At 42.2% G+C, this 18,945-nt stretch overlaps 1 long non-coding RNA gene across 1 annotated transcript; it reads right to left on the reverse strand.

Annotated features, from left to right (window-relative positions):
• Positions 1–2,809: 2,809 nt before the first annotated feature.
• Positions 2,810–17,095, reverse strand: LOC132213124 (uncharacterized). The gene is made up of 3 exons (XR_009447903.1): positions 16,964–17,095; positions 3,394–3,501; positions 2,810–3,035 (listed from the first exon to the last, which is right to left on the reverse strand). It is a non-coding gene; the product is annotated as an uncharacterized LOC132213124 (long non-coding RNA).
• Positions 17,096–18,945: the final 1,850 nt, after the last annotated feature.

Raw genomic sequence — 18,945 nt, forward strand, 5'->3', positions numbered from 1 at the left:
CATCGTCCCATGCACCAAAATGTCTTTGGTATCATTCCAGTTAGGGAACATGCCCAGGTTGTAGGTTCCATCCCTGGGCAGGGTGCCTATGAGAGGCAAACGGTAAACATTTCTCTCTCACATCGATGTTTCTCTCTCTCTCTCTGAAAATCAATAAAAACATATCCTCAGAAGAGGATTAAAAAAATAAAAAGCAGCAGCAAATTTCAGAATGAAAAGTACAGTAACAAACCAATTTGTTAAAATTATTAGGCGGTCTCCCTCTGGGAGCAGGCCTGCACCTTTTCCTTTCTCCCCTCCTTCCCGCCAGGAGCATTACCTTTCCCCTTCCTCTCAAAAGCTCTGAGGGCCCTTCTTCTGCCTCTGTAACTTGTTTCCTGAGACTATGCAGCCGAGCTGGCTCATTTCCACCACCTCACTACCTTTCTAAATAAACTTTCTTTTATAATTTGAAAAAAAAGTCTTTCAACGTACAAAACCATGTTCATATAAATTATGGATAATAAATACTTAGTGCAATCCAACGTTAGCTGTATGGGAATGACATATTGCCAGTTCAGGACAGTGGTGACCTCAAAGGAGAAAGGGAGAGAAAGTATGTCAGGCATTCAAATGTATTAGTAATGTTATACTTTTTTAAGAAAAAAAGAACTAATAAAAAATGGCTTTTGCCATTATTTAAAATATTGAAAAACTAGAAACTGTCTCCGTGATCAACAGTAAGCAAATCCAACATTCTATCTACACCAGGTTGCTGAAAACTTCTGGGGCAAACCACACCAGAAAGCAGGGTGGTGTCCTCTAAAATGAATGATTTTCATTTTCTTTTCTTTTTAAAAAATTTACTTTTATTGATTTCAGAGAGGAAGGAAGAGGGAGAGAGAGATAGAAACATCCATGGTGAGAGAGAATCATGGATCAGCTATCTCCTGTAGGTCCCCCACTGAGGATCGAGCCCACAACCCGGGCATGTGCCCTTGACCAGAATCGAACCTGGGACCTTTCAGTTCGCAGGCCGATGCTCTATCCACTGAGCCAAACCGGCTAGGGTGATTTTCATTTTCTATTGGGGTTTTAGCCTTCCAGTCTCAAAGGACAAAATGGCTCACTTCCTACCCAATCCCTCTATCACTATACCATCTCCTACTCCCAACTCCAGGGTCCCATTCCATCAACTGTTGCTTCACTCCAATGCTTGTTCAGTCCCTTGCTCTCCATAGCCTGTAAACAAGCTCAAATATTTGTTATTTTAAGAAACAAACCAACAAAAACTGATTTTAACCTTGATACCATCGTCTTTCTTTTTATCTGCAGCTAAATTTTTTGAAAGGGAAATCTAATTCCCTCCATCTATTTCTTCATCTCTCTGCAGTCTGGCTCTTACTCCTATCACTAGTTTAAAACTGCTATGGAAAGCTCACCAACTATCTAATTCCCAAATCCAGAGGTTACTTTGCGGCTCTTACCTCACCTACCTCTCCGTAGGTTCTCTTTTTGGAAATGTTCAACCTGACTTCTAAGACCTGCATTTTTCACAGTTGTTTTGGGCCTCTCTTCTTCAGGCTTCTTCTTTGGCGTCCCTTCTCAATGCCCACCCCTTCCACCTCACGTGTTATTCTAACTAACCTTATTTACCTTCTAGGATCTTCTACCTTTGTCCTGATGAACTCCCAAATCTCTATTTCTAGCAGGACTTCTTCCAGAACCCTACATCATCATACCCAATTGACAAATAGTCCTCTCCATCTGGACATGCCATAAGTATCTCAAATCCAACACGCCCAAAATGAACTCATTCTCTTTCCCATGGTGCTGTCTCCTCCTGCTCCCCATCCCCATTCCCTATCTTAGTCGGTACATCTGTCGCCACCCTAGTTACCCTTAGGTAAGTCTTCCCACTTCCTCATGCCCCACATCTCAACAGTTCTGTTGCTGCTATATTAGTTCAGTCCCAGCTCATCTCTCACCTGTGCTATTGCCATAGTGTTTCTGCCTACAGATCTTCTAACTCCAGGTTTTTCCTCAAACCATTTGTTCTTCTCCCTACTGTGAGATTTATTTTTCTAAAATGTAAGTTTGGCCGAAACCGGTTTGGCTCAGTGGATACAGCGTCGGCCTGCGGACTGAAAGGTCCCAGGTTCAATTCCGGTCAAGGGCATGTACCTTGGTTGCGGGCACATCCCCAGTAGGAGATGTGCAGGAGGCAGCTGATCGATGTTTCTCTCTCATCAATGTTTCTAACTCTCTATCTCTCTCCCTTCCTCTCTGTAAAAAAATCAATAAAATATATTTTTAAAAAAATAATAAAATTAAATGTAAGTTTGATAAGTTCCCTCCCTTGCTTCGGACGCCTCAGTGACTTCCCTCTGTCCATGCCACAGAGTCCAACTTCCTTAGCATGTCTCACAAAGTCCTGCAGAATCTGGCCCCTGCTCGCTCATTCAGACTCATCTGTAGATGTCCGGAGTTTGGTGCTGGCTGAAGGGTGGGCCTTTATCTCTGAACATAGTCTCTCACAGGAAGCAGTCTAGGTCAAGTTTCCTCACATCTTTGTGGCACATTGCAAGAGGGCAAGAGCAGATACTGTCATCCCTTGGCCAAAGCCAGTCATAAGGCCAGCTGAGATTCAGGAAGAGAGGCAACAGGCTCCCTATTTTGATGAGGGGAACATCTAGGGCGCATTGCAAAGGGATGAGTGGTCATTAAACAACATACACACCAATGATTCACAGCCATTACCACCAGGAGCATATGCTGGTATGTAGTGCACTCATAAGAGCTGAGGATCCAAAAGCTCTACCAAGTTGTTTTCTATGCACCTTTTTCTGTAAAATTGTTAGTAAATAATTTTAAACAATTAGAAAAGACATTTACATTCCAAAATACATTCATGAAAAGGGAACACAGAAGACTATTTTGTGTACAAGCAGTGCTCATAAAAGATACCAGACAGGTAACTCCAGCAACTCGGACTCTAATATCAGAGCAGATATATCAGGGACTGGATTGACTTTCCTGGAAGCTTCAAAGGTTTTCTGAAAGATTTACAACAGTTTGTTACAGAAGAAAATGTTACATGTCTGCTTATGAGCAAAGGTTTTTTATTTTATCTAAACTTCTTGGCAGCACTACCCTACACTACCAAAACAGTCCCCCACCATTATTTTAGATTTCTTCCACTCAGTGAACATGTGCCCTAACATTCTTATTTCTAAACATTTTGTACGTCATGTCCATACTCACTTGATACCCATTACTATATTTATTTTACCATTTTGTTCAGACCTAGGATTTCTCCTAGATATAAGGGATAAAACTGAACTCATATTCCCCCACAAGCTAATGGCACCCTCATCATTCTAGGCACATCCAGGCACAAAACTCTGGAGTCACCTTTATTCCTTCCTTCTCACTCTCCTGCTAACATCAGGTTGGCTTCCTCGGCCAGCTGAGTTGACCTCTGAAAAATCTCTCTGGCTGCTTCCATTCTTTTTTTCTTTTCTAGAGAAAATTGTTATGAGTTTATTTGAGCCAATCCCTGACGACATGTGCTGGGGAGCAAGATCTCAAATGTTCCCTTTAAAAAAAAAAAAAATCCTCACTTAAGAACATGCTAAGAGAGGAAGGGGGAGAGAGAGAGAGAGAGTAGCGGAAGGAAGGAGAGAGGAGGGGAGGGGGGAGGGGAGAGAAGCATCCACCAGTTGTCTTCTGTTTGCCCCCAACCAGGGATTAAACCAACAGCCTGGGTATGTGCCCTGACCAGGAATCAAACCAGCAACCTTTTGATACGCATGATGGCACTCAACCAACTGAGTCACTCTGGTTGAGTGGCTGCTTCCATTCTAATCTTTAAGGACCCTTGTCAACTCTTGCTTGATATAGCTGCCTCTCATTTCTTCATGATTCTTTTCTATGCCTCATGCTGACATCTGTATTATCTTTCTAAAATGGATCCATTCAGATAACCCGATGAGGAAATAAACACAATTTGTAGGTGGAAAGGGGATCTCTGCCTCCTTCTCTGCCTTGTGCTGTGTGTGCTTACACCTTGGACACCAAATCTGAGCTCTTGGAGAGACAGAAGGAGAAGCAGAGGGTTAAGGTTGAGATGCAATGCTTTGTGGATCAAAATGTGATCTGCAGACCACCAGCACCAGCAGTACCTGGGAGTATGCAGAAATGCAGACTCTCAAGTGCTATCCCAGACCTACTATGTCACAATATGCATTTTAGCAATTTCCCCAAATGACTTGTGAGCGCAGTAAAGTTTGGGAAGCATTCTAAGGGACACCCCTTGTGTACCACATTACTCTTATTGGTCTCACTTCTTTTATTTGACTACTAGGGTCCCTCGGCCTGGCCTGCGCCCTCTCGCAATCCAGGACCCCTTGGGGGATGTCAGACTGCTGGTTTCTGCCTGATCCCGGCAGGCCAGGATTCATGCACTGGGCCTCTAGTATGCATATAAGATCTTTGGTTAATCTCTTCCCGCCCACCCCCTCCCCACTTCCCTCTGAGATTCATCAGTCCGTTCCATGTTTCCATGCCTGTGCACTGAGCAGGGAAAGGGCCAGGGAAGAAGGGTGAGAAAAGGAGAAAAGGAAGGATTGGCCAGACACCCAGGAGTCTTCCCTACACCTTGTCCCCCATCCACCCAGATTCCATACCCAACTCCAAAAAGTCAACCACTGGCATTAATTTCTTCTAAGAATACAGAAAATTTAAACATTTACACAAGCAAATAATATATACTTTGTTTTCCTTTCTTACACAAGAGGTAGCATACTGTACTCACTGTCCTATCCATTTTTTTACTTATGCTACTGCCCATGGCCTGGGATATTTTTCTATTCTATCTCCACTACTAAGTCAAGCAGTCTTCAACACCATTGCAAACACCTCTCCTTGAAGCATTCCCAAATCCCACTAGTTGCAATTAAAAATTATGTTCCTGGGAAATTAAACAGGAACTTTATGATTAAACTGTACTTAGCTATTTAATACCTCAAAGTATCTTGGTTCTTATTTGTCATAACAAAGGACAATCTATATATTAGGGAAAATCATGTACAATTGCTGTTCTTTGACAGTTTTGACTTTAAAAATGGCATTTCGTATGAGTAATATAATAGATTTAAATTTAAAACGGATTTCCCCCTCACCTCGTTAGTTTTCTATAGGATTCTTTTCCTACCAAGTAGCATAACAGTTAGTGACTATATTCTTTTATTCCTGCACTTCCCATCAATAATATTAACCTTGCATGAATCTAAGGCTTTCTATGCCTTTTATTTCCATATTACATATGGCTCTTACTCAAGAGTAACAATCCTTCTTTTACTATCTCCGCCATCCTTTTCACTAATACAACTTGTACACATTCTTATCAACTTTACAACCCACTGCTTCGATAAGCAAAGCATATAGTCACTCAGACATTGCAGGCTGCTTCCACCCATAACTCTCCTGCTCTGCTTGCTAGTTCTGGATGAGGATATAACAACAGCACTTGATGCATCACACAAATCATGCTCTCTATTAACTAATCAACTCATAACTAATTAATGTTAGGAAAATGTATGCTGAAGTTCTGCTCTTGCAGACGAACTCTCAATGCTCAACAGGCAGCATGCCCTCCAGTTCTGAGCTCATGGCCAAAAAATCCAATCACCAGTCCAATTAGAAAATGTTTGGACAAGAATTCTGATTGTCTTGCCTGGCATCATGTGCCTATCACTGGACCAGTCACTGTGGCCAGAGGGATAGAATAATATTACTGCCCACTTTATAACCAAGGGCCAGGTTATTAACAGATGAAGATGGGGAGGCGAAGGCATCCAGACTAGACAAGAACACTAATTATTGCCCCAGATCCTCCTACCTGCACCTTCACCACAGGGTTTGTTTTACCTCTTGTGTTTATATGCTTGTCACATACTTGTTATAGAAAACAAGTGTAACCTCTTTCCCACAAGAAAGCCTTCAAATAGGTTCACAGTGCCTCTGTCCTTCCTGTTTCTTCCCTTCTCCAGCCATTGACTTAACTGTCGGCTTCCTCCTGGGTGTCTGGCCATTCCTTCCTCTTCTCCTTCTCTCACCCCTCTTCCCTGGCCCTTTCCCTGCCCTAAGATGTTGGCCTTCCTCTGAATTTCCCTTAGCTCTCTTCTCTTCACTATGCACATCCTCCCTGGGTCAAGTAGACATTACCCACTGCTCTATCACTAGCATACCACCTAGCATTTCCTATGCCTCCGGACTCTTTAACGTTCCTTTTTTTTTTCTTTCCAAATACAAGCAAACGTTTATTTAGAAAGTCACAGCGGCAGAAGCAAAGAAGGAGCAAGCCATGGAAGAAGCTGGGCTCCATGGACTCAGAAAACAAGTTTCAGAGGCAAAAGAAGGGCCCTTGGAGCTTGGGAGAAAGGAAACAAAGAGAAACACTTTAAGGAAGGCCCAGAAGAGGAGAAAGAGAGAGAGAGGAGAGAGAGAGAGAGAGAGAGAGAGAGAGAGAGAGAGAGAGAGAGAGAGAGCGCCATGCTATTTCTGGCAGGGTTTGCCTTGTCACAGTTACATAACGTCTTGCAACAGCCCCTCACCCCCACCCCCAGCTAGGAGTTAGGATTGCATTTACCATGTAAAAGATAGCAGGTGTCAGTCTGTCTGGGCTGCTATAACAAAAATACCATTGACTGGGTAGCTTAAACAAAAAAACATTTATTTCTCCAGGTTCACACACACACACACACACACACACATATATATATACATATATATATATATTGGAGAGAGAGAGAGAGATTGTTTCTTTAAAAAATGTATTTTGTAAAGTATGAAGTGCTGTGTAAGCATGAGTTGCTAACCATTAATCCTTAGATTTTTCGGTCTGGACTTCCTGAGGTCCTCTCTTCCAATGGCTTCTGAGCCTGGCAAGCCCCTTCCTAGTTCTTTTTTTTTTTTTTTTTTAAATATATTTTATTGATTTTTTACAGAGAGATAGGGAGAGGGATAGAGAGCTGGAAACATCGACCAGCTGCCTCCTGCACACTCCCACAACCAAGGCACATGCCCCTGACCGGAATCGAACCTGGGACCCTTGAGTCCACAGGCCGATGCTCTATCCACTGAGCCAAACCGGTCAGGGCCCTTCCTAGTTCTTTTACCCTCCAGCCTCGGAAGGACCTCCCCAAAGCCCTTTTGTAAAACATATATTAGTAGGAGCAATTTTACAAGGTCAGCAAAAGTACACTACAAATTGCTTCACCTTTCCTTGAGTAGGCTTTTCCTTTCTTCTTCTATTTTTATGCATTGTTTTACATTTCAAGCTCCCAGCTGTGGAGAAATCCACCTGCTGGCCCTGATTACCCCGAGTTGGCTACCCTAATCCCAATTTAGATGTAGAAAGCAATTCTATTTGCATTGTATTTGGCTACTCACAGATAAAAAGGACACACATGAGTTTATCACAATCTTCTTTTATAGAGCTTGTCTTAAAGTAACAGTATGTGCACTGACAGGGGGAGTGGGAAGTCAGTACAACTTCTTTGAAGAGCAATTGGGAAAATATGTAAAACATCTTTTACATGTTCACATCCTTTGACAAGGCAATTTCTCTTTTAGAGAATTTCTCTTAAGGAAATTATCAGTGAATATAATATGTAGAGTGGCATGGTAGAATCAAAGATAGTCAACAAAGCCTTGTTTGGAATCTCAAAATTAGGGGGGCTGATTATATTGATGATTATATATCTATACAAAGATTAATGATGTTGCAGAAATGCATCAACTAAAATCTTTTTAAAAATCAGAATATATTGCCAAGTGAAGAAAGCAATTTATTAAAAAATGTATATTGTGCTATTATTCTACTTTTGTTTCTTTTAAAGATGTATAGAAGGAGTTCTGGAAAAGTTTCCACTAAGGTATTTATAGATAGGTGAGATTATGAGGCTATAATTATGGTATTCTCATCTTGCTTACTCATGTTTTTCTATTTTTCTCTGGAGAAAAATTACTTATGCAATCAGATGACAACAGTACACAATGTTTTGATTTCTAGAAGAATTATTTGAAGAGTTAATGGCCTGCCTAGTCTAATAAACTGTCACCAGCTTCCCCCAGGCCAGGTAAGTAAGAATGTTTCCCTGTGGGTCCCTCCTGCAGAAGGACATATCACTTCAAAAACAGGTCTTTCTCACTTTACATCGTGACCATCCCTGCTCAAACAACTGCAGAACAATCAGGAATTACAGGTTTCACTACTTGACATTCTGATGCAGACAATTTGGCCCTCATCTCAACAGATTTATCTATTTGCTAAAGGAACGAAGTCTGTAAATCTCACTCATTGTCTCCAGAACTCAACAGTATTTTATTAAAATTTGAAAATGTTTCCTTAAAAAAAAGGAGCTATGCTCACTTCTCTATAGATACATGGCAAAATATGAGAGTTTTTATGTATTCTGGATTCAAGACTTCTATCAGATATATGATGTGAAAATATTTTCACATATTTTTGAACTATCATTCCCTACTCTCAAATAATTATCATCAGCAATCACATTATTGAGTACATACAATATGGTAGGCATTACACTATGTACATTATATGTATTATTCAATTTGAACTTTCCAAACCACTTTGAACTTTGAGGCAGATTATAATATAATATAATATAATCCTATCTAATAAAAGAGAAACATGGTAATTAGCCATACATCCGCTACACTTCCCATTGGCTAATCAGGGCGCTATGCAAAATAACTGCCAGCCAAGATGGCGGCCAACAGCCAGGCAGCTTGAAGCGAACATGAGGCTTGCTTGCTTCAGTGACGGAGGACTCCAACGTTCCCCGCCTGCCGCTGCTGGCCTCTGAGCTTGCAGTTTGAAACATTGTTACAAATATAGAAGCTAAACAAAACCCCAGAAACCTGCTTTCAGCCAGCTGGGATCTCAGAGCTGAAGTTGAAACAGTGTTTCGATTATAGAACCCAAACAAACCAGATACCTGCTTTCAGCAGCGGAGGCCTAAGAGCTGGAGCCAAGCCTCAGAGCTAAAGCTGGCCCAGAATAAAAAAGATAAAAAGGAGTGGTTGGGAGCTTTAGTCACCCGCCAGCCTGAAAACAGCCCTCAGCCCCTCACCCAGACTGGCCAGGCACCCCAGTGGGGACCCCCACCCTGATCCAGGACACCTTTCAGGGCAAACCAGCCAGCCCCCACCCGTGCACCAGGCCTCTATCCTATATAGTAAAAGGGTAATATGCCTCCTGGCACCGGGATCAGCATGACAGGGGGCAGCACCCAAACCCCCTGATCGCCCTGTGGCTCTGTGTGTGACAGGGGGCGGGGCCACAATCTCCCTATCCGCCCTGCTCTGTTCATGACAGGGGAAGGCACCCCAACCCCCTGATCAGCCCTGCTCTGTGCCTGATAGGGGGGAGCTCCCCAACCCTCTGATTGCCCTGCGGCTCTGTGTGTGACAGGGTGCTCCCCAACCACCCCCCCCCCACACACAGGCCCTGCTCTGTGTGTGACAGGGTGCAGCAACCCAACCCCCCCACCCCACGGGCCCTGCTCTGTTTGTGATGGGGTAGAGCCATAACCTCCCCATTGGCCCTGCCCTGAGTGTGAGAGTGGTGGTGCCCCAACCCCCTGATCGGCCCTGCTCTGTGGGTGATAGAGGGCGGCGCCCCAACCCCCCAACCCCAAGGGCCCTGCTCTGTGTGTGATGGGGTAGAGCCATAACCTCCCCATTGATCCTGCCCTGAGTGTGACAGTGGCGGCGCCCCAATCCCCAATCGGCCCTGTTCTGTGGGTAATAGAGGATGGCTCCCTAACCCCCTGATCGGCCCTGCTCTGTGCGTGACAGGGGGCAGCGCTCCAACCCCCTGATTGGCCCTGCTCTGTGCGTGACAGGGGGTGGCGCCGCAACCTCCCCATTGACCCTGCCTTGAGTGTGACAGGGGGCGGTGCCCCAACCCCCCAATCGGCCCTACCCTGAGTGTGACTGAGGGTGGCATCGCAACCTCCTGATCCGCCCTGCTCTGTGCATGACAGGGGGCAGCACCCCAACTCCCCAATCAGCCCTGCTCTGAGCCCAACCAGGGGCTGCACCTAGGGATTGGGCCTTCCCTCTGCCACCCGGGAGCAGGCCTAAGCCAGCAGGTCGTTATCTCTCGAGGGGTCCCAGACTGCGAGAGGGCACAGGCCAGGCTGAGGGACCCCCCCTTCCCCCCCGAGTGCACAAATTTTTGTGCACCGGGCCTCTAGTATAATATAGTATAATATAATATAATATAATATAATATAATATAATATAATATAATATAATATAATATAGTTATATAATGTGTAATATGTAGTGTGTAATGTTTAATATGTAATGTATATTTGAAGCAGGTTTCATTATTCGTCTTGGTGGTGGACAAGAATCAGTGACCAACTTAATGCTTCACATCCTCATTTCATAACAAATCCCTGGACAATGGGGATAATGACAGGACACAACTCATAGGACGGCTGTGAGTTTTGGGTAAGTGAATACATGACTATCTCAAATAAAGCTGCTATACACAGTCATGTACAAGTCTTTGTATGGATATATGCTTTATTTTCCCTTGGGAAAATAGCTAAGAGTGAAATGGTTGTGTCATATGATTGATACATATTTATCTTAAAAAGAAAACTGCCAACGGGTTTTCCTAAAGTGGACATAACATTTTACATTCTCATTAACAGTGTGAGCATTCTAATTTTTCTACACATTGTCAACACTTGGAATGGTAAGTTTTACATTTTAGCCATTCTAGTAAGTATGTAGTGGCACCTCATTGTGGTTTTAATTTAACTTTTACTAGTGGCTAATTATGTTGAACACCTTTTCATATGTTTATTTTTTAAATGTATCTTCTTTAATTAATTCTCTATTTAAATCTTTTGCATTGGTTGTTGGTTGGCTTATGATTGAGTTTTGAGAGTTTTTATGTATTCTGGATTCAAGACTTCTATCAGATATATGATGTGAAAATATTTTCTCTCAGTCAGTGGCTACATTTTTCATTCTTTTTACATTGTCCTTGGAAGAACAGATGTGCTTAAATTTGATTAAGTCTAATATATTCATTTGTGGGTTTTTTTTTTTAACAGATTGTACTTTTTAATGGATGGTACATATCTAAGAAATCTTTAACTCAATTCAAGATTAATTTCTATCTTTTATTTTAACAAGTTTGTAGTTTTAGATCTAAGATCTATTTTTTTAAAAAATATATTTTATTGATTTTTTACAGAGAGGAAGGGAGAGAGATAGAGAGTTAGAAACATCGATGAGAGAGAAACATCGATCAGCTGCCTCCTGCACATCTCCTACTGGGGATATGCCCGCAACCCAGGTACATGCCCTTGACCGGAATCGAACCCGGGACCCTTCAGTCCGCAGGCCGACGCTCTATCCACTGAGCCAAACCGGTTTCGGCCTAAGATCTATTTTGAGTAAATTTTACATATGGCATAAGTATGGATTGACGTATAGTTTAGTGGTGGATTTTTGCATATGGATATCCAGTTGTTCCAGCACCATGTAATGCCAAGACTATTCTTTTTCCATTAAATTGCCTTGATCTTTGAAAAAACCAGTTGTCCATATATGTATGGGTTTATTGCTGGACTCTCTGTTTTATTTCACTGGTATATTTTTCTGACTTTGTGCCAATACTACATTGTCTTCATTACTGAAGTTTTATAATAATTTTAGAATTGATAGTGTTAGTGCTCCAGCTTTGTTCCGCTTTTTCAATGTTTTCACTTTTTTAGGTCCTTTGCATTTCCATGAATTTTAGAAACAGCTTGTCAATTTCTACCATAATAAGTCCTGATGTGAGCCGAACCCGGTTTGGCTCAATGGATGGAGCATCGGCCTGTGGACTGAAGGGTCCCGGGTTCGATTCCGGTCAGGGGCATGTACCTGGGTTGCGGGCACATCCCCAGTGGGAGATGTGCAGGAGGCAGCTGATCGATGTTTCTCTCTCATCGATGTTTCTAACTCTCTATCCCTCTCCCTTCCTCTCTAAAAAAAAAACACACCAATAAAATATATTAAAAAAAAATAAGTCCTGATGTGATTTTGATTGAAATTCCATTAAATATATAGATCAATTTTTGGAGAAATGACATCTTAATAGTATTAAGTCATCTGACCCATGAACATAGTATATCTCTCTCTTTTATTAATTTCTTTCTCTTAGATACATTTTATATCTTTTGTCAGATTTATCACTAATTATTGAATTTTAATGCTATTATAAATGGTAATTTTTATTTCAATTTCCAATTGTTTGTTGCTAGTATATAGGAAAACTGACTTTTGTCCGTTGATCGTGTACTTTACAACTCAGCTAAACATGCTTACTCTAAACCTACAACAGAATTGGGAGATTCCATTGGATGTCCTACATAGACTATCACGTCATCTCAAATAAAGACAGTTTTACTTCTTCCTTTCCAATCTGGATGCCCTTTAGTGCTTTTTTTTTCTTTTGTAATCCTCGCCTGAGATATGTTTTTACTGATTTTTTATTTTGGGAGGAGAGAGCAATATTAATGTGAGAGAAACATTGATCAGTTGCCTCCCATATGTGTTGGGGTCAGGGATCAAACCTGAAAGCTAGGTATGTGCCCTGACCAGGAATCAAACCTGCAACCTTTTGGTGTATGGGACAATGCTCCAACCACTGAGCATACCAGCCACGGCCATAGCAAGTATTGATGAGGATGGGAAGAACTGAAACCCTTGTGGACTTCTGGTGACAATGTCAATATTACAACCACTTTGGAAAACAATTTGGCAGTTCCTTAAGCTGAACATACAAGGAACATATGATCCCCTCAGTCCACTCCTAAGTATTTGCTCAAAAGAAATATAATTATTGACCATATAAAGACTTATACACAAATGTTTACAGAAGTCTTATTTGTAGAAGAACCCAAGCTGGAAACAGCTCAACTGCCCATCAACAGGTGAATGGATAAACAAACTGGCACATTCATCAAATGGCATGCCACTCAGCAATAAAAACTGAATGAACTATCGCTACATATAACAACATGGATGAATGTTAAAATTATCATACTAAGTGAAAGAAGCCAGCCAAAAAAGAATACCTACTGTATGACTAAACTGTAGAGAATTCAAAGCTAATCTATAGTGATAGAAAAGAGATTGGTGGTTGCTTGGAAATAGAGGACAGGGAGGTAGGAGAGGGAGGGATTACAAAAGTACAAGTGAAAACTTTTGGAGGTGACAGATATGTTCACTATCTTGATTGTAGGGATGATTTCATGGGTATATACTCATATAACATTGTACACTTTAAACACGTGCAGTTTATTATAAGCTACATATAAACTTTAATAAAATGTATATACATGTAAACTTTGTGAATAAACTTATACCTCTTTATTGAGGTATCAGTGACATACAATAAACTACATATAAACCTTTTGTTTTAAAACTTGGTCCCAGAAATGAAAATGTTCCTTCCTGTCATGTTTCATTGGCCAGTGAAAGTCATTAAATGTTCACACCTCTCTGCAAGGGGCTAGAGAAGTGCATTCCTACCACATGCCTGCCTAGTGTTGAATATCTGTGTTTGTGTACAGTCCCAGTGACTCCTAATGACTCAGCAGTAAGCATGCTGTTTTTTTTTATAAATAGAACACTTGTCCTAGTTGTTATGTAATGGAATTCACATTTACTTGCTGAACCAACAAACAATAGTAGACTTAGCATCCCTCACTCAAAAGTCCTGCAAAGGTTCAGTTGTTTAGCTTATAATAGTGAGGAATGCGAGTTAAATCAAATAGTCCAAGTAAGCCAGTCCTCTCCCTACTAATTCTGAAATTAGGGCTTTTTAGAATCTAAGAAAATAAACAGAACCAGGAGAAAACATGAACAACCATTTGATCTAGTTCCTGTCTCCTACATAATTAGATTTCATGTAAATCATAGAAGACAGATGGAGGGTCAGAGACTTTATAATGGCAAATTGTTTCCTAAGTTTATTCTCTTTATGGTCAAGAAATTGTTTCTCATGTCCAACTAAATTTTTTTTAATTTAAACTAATTTATTTTTGTTCTGTTCTTATCAGTCACTTTGTGAAAAATGTATTTTTTAATCCTCACCCGAGGATATGTTTTTACTGATTTGATAGAGAGAGGGAGGGAGAGAGAAACATTGATATGTTGCCTCCAGTACACGCTCTGATGGGGAATCATACCCTCAACCTAGCTACGTTCCATCACCAGGATGGAACCTGCAGTCTTTCGGTGTACTGGATGACGCTCTGACCAACCAAGCCACTAGGCCAGGGCTCTTATCAGTCACGTTGATGAACTGGTCACACAAAAAAAAGCTCTGTGGCATAGAAAAAGGTTAACATCCTTATTGTACAAGAAACTCTTGCACAACAGTAAGGAAAAAAGGTAAATATTTTACTTATTTTTCTAGCAACATGGCAAATTGTATTACTACAGCCTCTAACTCACCACTAGCAGGCCTTCTTTCTGAAAAAAACACATAGAAATGCTGCATCTGCTCTATTATTTTCTGTACTTTTTATGTGTACTTTAAAACATTTCTAATTTTTTGCCCTGGCCAGGCAGCTCAGTTGGTTAGAGCGTGATCCCGATACACCAAGGTTTTGGGTTCAATCCCTGGAAAGGGCCTGTACAAGAATCAACCAATAAATGCATAAATAACCAGAACAAATCTCTCTCTCTCTCTCCTTCCCCTTCTCTAAAATCAATAAATAAAAATTTTAAAAATAAAAATATCAATGAGATGACATTTTAGCTGTAAAATTAGTAAATATATGTTAAAAATAAAAATGCCTCAGTATTATCAAGGGTATCAAACCTATATTTACAGTAGGATATCAATTGGTACAAATTTTCTCATTGTGTGAGAATGATGGGAGTGTGCATATTTTTAATTTTTTTGCTAATGTGTATTTTCTAAGTTTTCTATAATAAACATGTACTACTTTTATAACAAAATATACACATTTAACTGAAGGCAATATTGCTATTAAAGTTCTTTCTTACCCTTCTCCATGCTAACAAATTTTTTCTTCTTTCTTTACAAGGCCTTATTTTCGCTCTGAAATCATACTTTTTTTCAGAATTTTTTCATTTTCTCCATGTCCTCAATTCAGTCAAGCTTATGTTCTGAATTAGTCTACCACAACAGGTTTGAAATTTTAAAAAAATGCTTTTCTGATTTCTCTTTTAAATTGTAAAGTTATATTTGCATTGCATTTTGCCTAAAGCTTCCATTAGCTAGATTGACATGTAAAAACATGTTCTTACTAGCTGTATTCTTTTGTCCAAAATTACTTATTAAGTACCTTTTAAGTACTCTGGTACTGTCCCTCTGTGTCCCAGCAGAGAGGTATGGTTATCGTGTATGTGGGTAAATACTTTATATGTGTATGTCCATTTGTATAAAACATATGCCAGTCACTAGACTTGGTGCCTTATAAGCTTTACTTCATTAAATCCTCACAGTAATCTTTTTGTCTTAAATATATTTTTATTGATTTCAGAGAAGAAGGAAGAGGGAGAGAAAGCTAGAAACATCAATGATGAGCGAGAATCATGGATCGGTTGCTTCCTGCACACCCCCTACTGGGGATTGAGCCTGCAACCTGGGCATGTGCCCTTGTTCAGAATCGAACCCGGGACCCTTCAGTCCACAGGCTGACGCTCTATCCACTGAGCCACACCAGCCAGGGCTCACAACAATCTTATGAGATGACTGCATTATTTCTATTCCATGGATACCGTTTAGAGAGGGGCTGTAATATGCCAGAGAATAGTTGGTAAGAGCAGGAGCCAAGCCTTGCAGATGGCATCCAGGCAGGGAAGAAGGTAGAGAAATGAAACTGTGTACGAGGCCAGATGAAAAATGCCACAAATGTGATAAAAGCAAAGGTCTTTCTGGACCTTCACTGATTTCAATAATTTTACCCCACATGGCAGGCTTCAAAGCATGTGAACAGAGCAGTGGCATGGGACCCCACATGCAGACAGACCCTGCTCTTGGTGTTTACTGCTATGCAGTTGCCACCTTAAAATTCTAAGTATTTTTTCTTTAAATTTCAGTTTTGTAAATGAAGTCTGATGAACACTGGAAGCATGTGCCTTGGAGTCTTCAGCTGCCATGCGGTCTGCCTGCTGTCAGCTCCCCGCCTTTTGGCAGCCGGCGCTCCATCACCTGGCACCTGGGGCTTTGCCAGGCCTCACCCTCTCCACGTCTGCCCTCCCCACTGTGACCACTGCCACTTTCCACCCGGGTGACAACCAGGTCGTATTCTGCTGAGGCTCATGTTCCGAGGCCCATGTTCTGCTGTGACGCTCTGCCCCCAGTGGGGCCCTGGGCTGAGGCCCAGGAAGGTTGGGGGGTGTCACACACACCCCGGGAATGCTTTTCAGCAAGGTGAGGGCACCACAATTGTTTGCGGGAGTAAAGGCGGGGAAACTCGCCAGGGAAAGGCCTCTCGTCCACCCCCCAGTCCAGGTACTGAGTATGCTCAGGCGCTGAGACTGCTGCAGGGTCAGCAGCTGGAGGAAGGGGGGGTCCAGCTGCCCGACAGGGCCTGCACTTACCCTGAGAGTATCGCCTCCCCAAGGGCGTTACATTAAACAGCAAATTCAAAAGCACTCAGGCAGGTCAAGAGAGCAACCAGGAAAGAGAGGAAAGGCTTCAAACAGCGCCTTTAACAGTACATGTTTTCCTGCTTTTTGAACAAGGGGAGTGTATCTTCAATTTGGACTGGGCAGGAAATTGTGCAGCCAGCCTGCCGTTCTATGGTCAGACCACGTGTCACTGTAGCTGCCCGTGATGGGGGAGGGGACAGTTTACTCTACGAGGAAAGGTGACTTATTTGATTACTCCACCCTTATTTACCTTTGTCTTCCAAGTGTTTATACTCAGTCCTGCTGCTTGCTGTTCCTGGTGTTGGAAGGCGAAGGCGCTGGTCAGAAGAGAGGGGCTGTTTATTAAATGGACAGCAACGTTCAAAGCAGAGCTGCCCCAGGGTGTGTTCCTTTTAGCTCTACTGAAAGCCACCTTCCGCAGGGATCGCTCTGGCAGAAAGAGGTTCCCCCTTTTAAAGATGCCTGCTTGTGTGCCAGACAGGTCTCTGAACACTGCTTCCTGGACGTTGCTTCTTCCTGCAGATAAGGGCCTTCATGCACTGGATCAGCAACTTGGTAGATGCCGGGGTGACAGTCAACAGGGACATCTCCACATAGAAAGAACAGGACAGACAGTTCTCACAGTCACGGCGAGGCACGCCCCTGGAGAAGGCACTCTTGGGTAAATCTGGTTTTCTTACACAAACAATGTAGTGAGGGAGCTACATGCCTAAGGGTGTCATCTCAACTCTTCTTTTTTAATGACCACAAATGCCATATTCAAATCAGCTGAAACCATGTAATTGTATACTGTCCAATAGTTAAGTTCTCAAAATGCAAATCACGTAGTCTGATAATAAGGAAATAGATCTTATAAATTTTCAGTTAATTTTGTTTAATTGTTAAGGAGATTTCTTGGGGAGGGGGCTGGTGCGTGGTTGGAAAGTGTGGGGAAGAATGGGCCAAAAAAGCATCGAGGAGCTATGGGCAGAGCAGGGAGAAGCTAGGGGGACAGTAGCTTCGGGGGTGGTATGGATGCCCTCCCTGGCATCACCTCCTAACAGCGTGTATCTGGCAAAGAGCTCCCGGGAGAAATTGCTGAAGGGTGAGCTTCTCTAAGTCAAGGGCTACCCTATCGTGTTTTTATTACTAGTTACTAATGAAATGAACATTTAGGTCCTTGAAATGAGAAATATATTTCTATGCTGGAGACACACTTAAAATCACTCTTTGACTTGCCTAAAGTCTATGCTTAGCTGGGGTATAACCAGACATACAATGATAAACACCCAACTGACCTAAATAGGACTTAGATTTCTAGTCATTTTTAAACAATTTCTAGCCGTTTTAACCATCTTTTACCAAAATGTGTTCTTGATAATGGGGTAAGAGAGAAAAGTAAAGAAAATGGTATTATTTCCTTGCCCCTACCAGAAGGCAAAGTACCAAATGTTGGGATCCCTTTTCCTGTCTATCGTACTGAGGTTTCCGCAGGTCCCACCCTTCCTCCAATAGCTCCATGGAAATGATTGTGTCTTAGAAGCATAGAGCTCTGTAATCAAAGGATGGAGGCGGAAAATCAGAACAAAGCCCAGGACTCCAGGACCCGCGAGAGTGCAGTTCTTATTGTCTGGGTCCACCTCCTGGCCACCAAATCTGGAGAGGGTTGATGGCTGTTTATAAGGGCCAGGCCCGAAAGGGTACATACACATCAGGGTGACTAGCCTCCCACTGGCCACAATTCAGCCACAGAACCTAACTGCAAGAAAGGCTAAAGCTGTGGTCTGTGTCACTACCTCTCCCACACTAAACAGATGCTGCCACAAAACCTAGGAAAAGTTCAGACATTGGAAGCACAACACTTTGGAAGCCCGGGGTGTTGGAAGTTTGGGGCTGAAAACTGGAAGATTTACTAAAAGTTTCATAAAGTACAGTTTAGACCCTGTGCAGTCGGGCATTTGTCCCTCTCCCACCCCTAGAAGAAGGTGGGCGGTTTATTTTTTTAATATATTTTATTGATTTTTTTACAGAGAGGAAGGGAGAGGGAGAGAGAGTTAGAAACATCGATGAAAGAGAAACATCAATCAGCTGCTTCCTGCACACCCCCCACTGGGGATGTGCCTGCAACCAAGGTACATGCCCTTGACCGGAATCGAACCCGAGACCGCTCAGTCCGCAGGCCGACGCTCTATCCACTGAGCCAAACCGGTCAGGGCAAGGTGGGTGGTTTAACCTTTGAAGTGAACACACAGG

Source organism: Myotis daubentonii, chromosome 12, assembly GCF_963259705.1.
Source record: "Myotis daubentonii chromosome 12, mMyoDau2.1, whole genome shotgun sequence".
NCBI classification, from domain to species: domain Eukaryota; kingdom Metazoa; phylum Chordata; class Mammalia; order Chiroptera; family Vespertilionidae; genus Myotis; species Myotis daubentonii.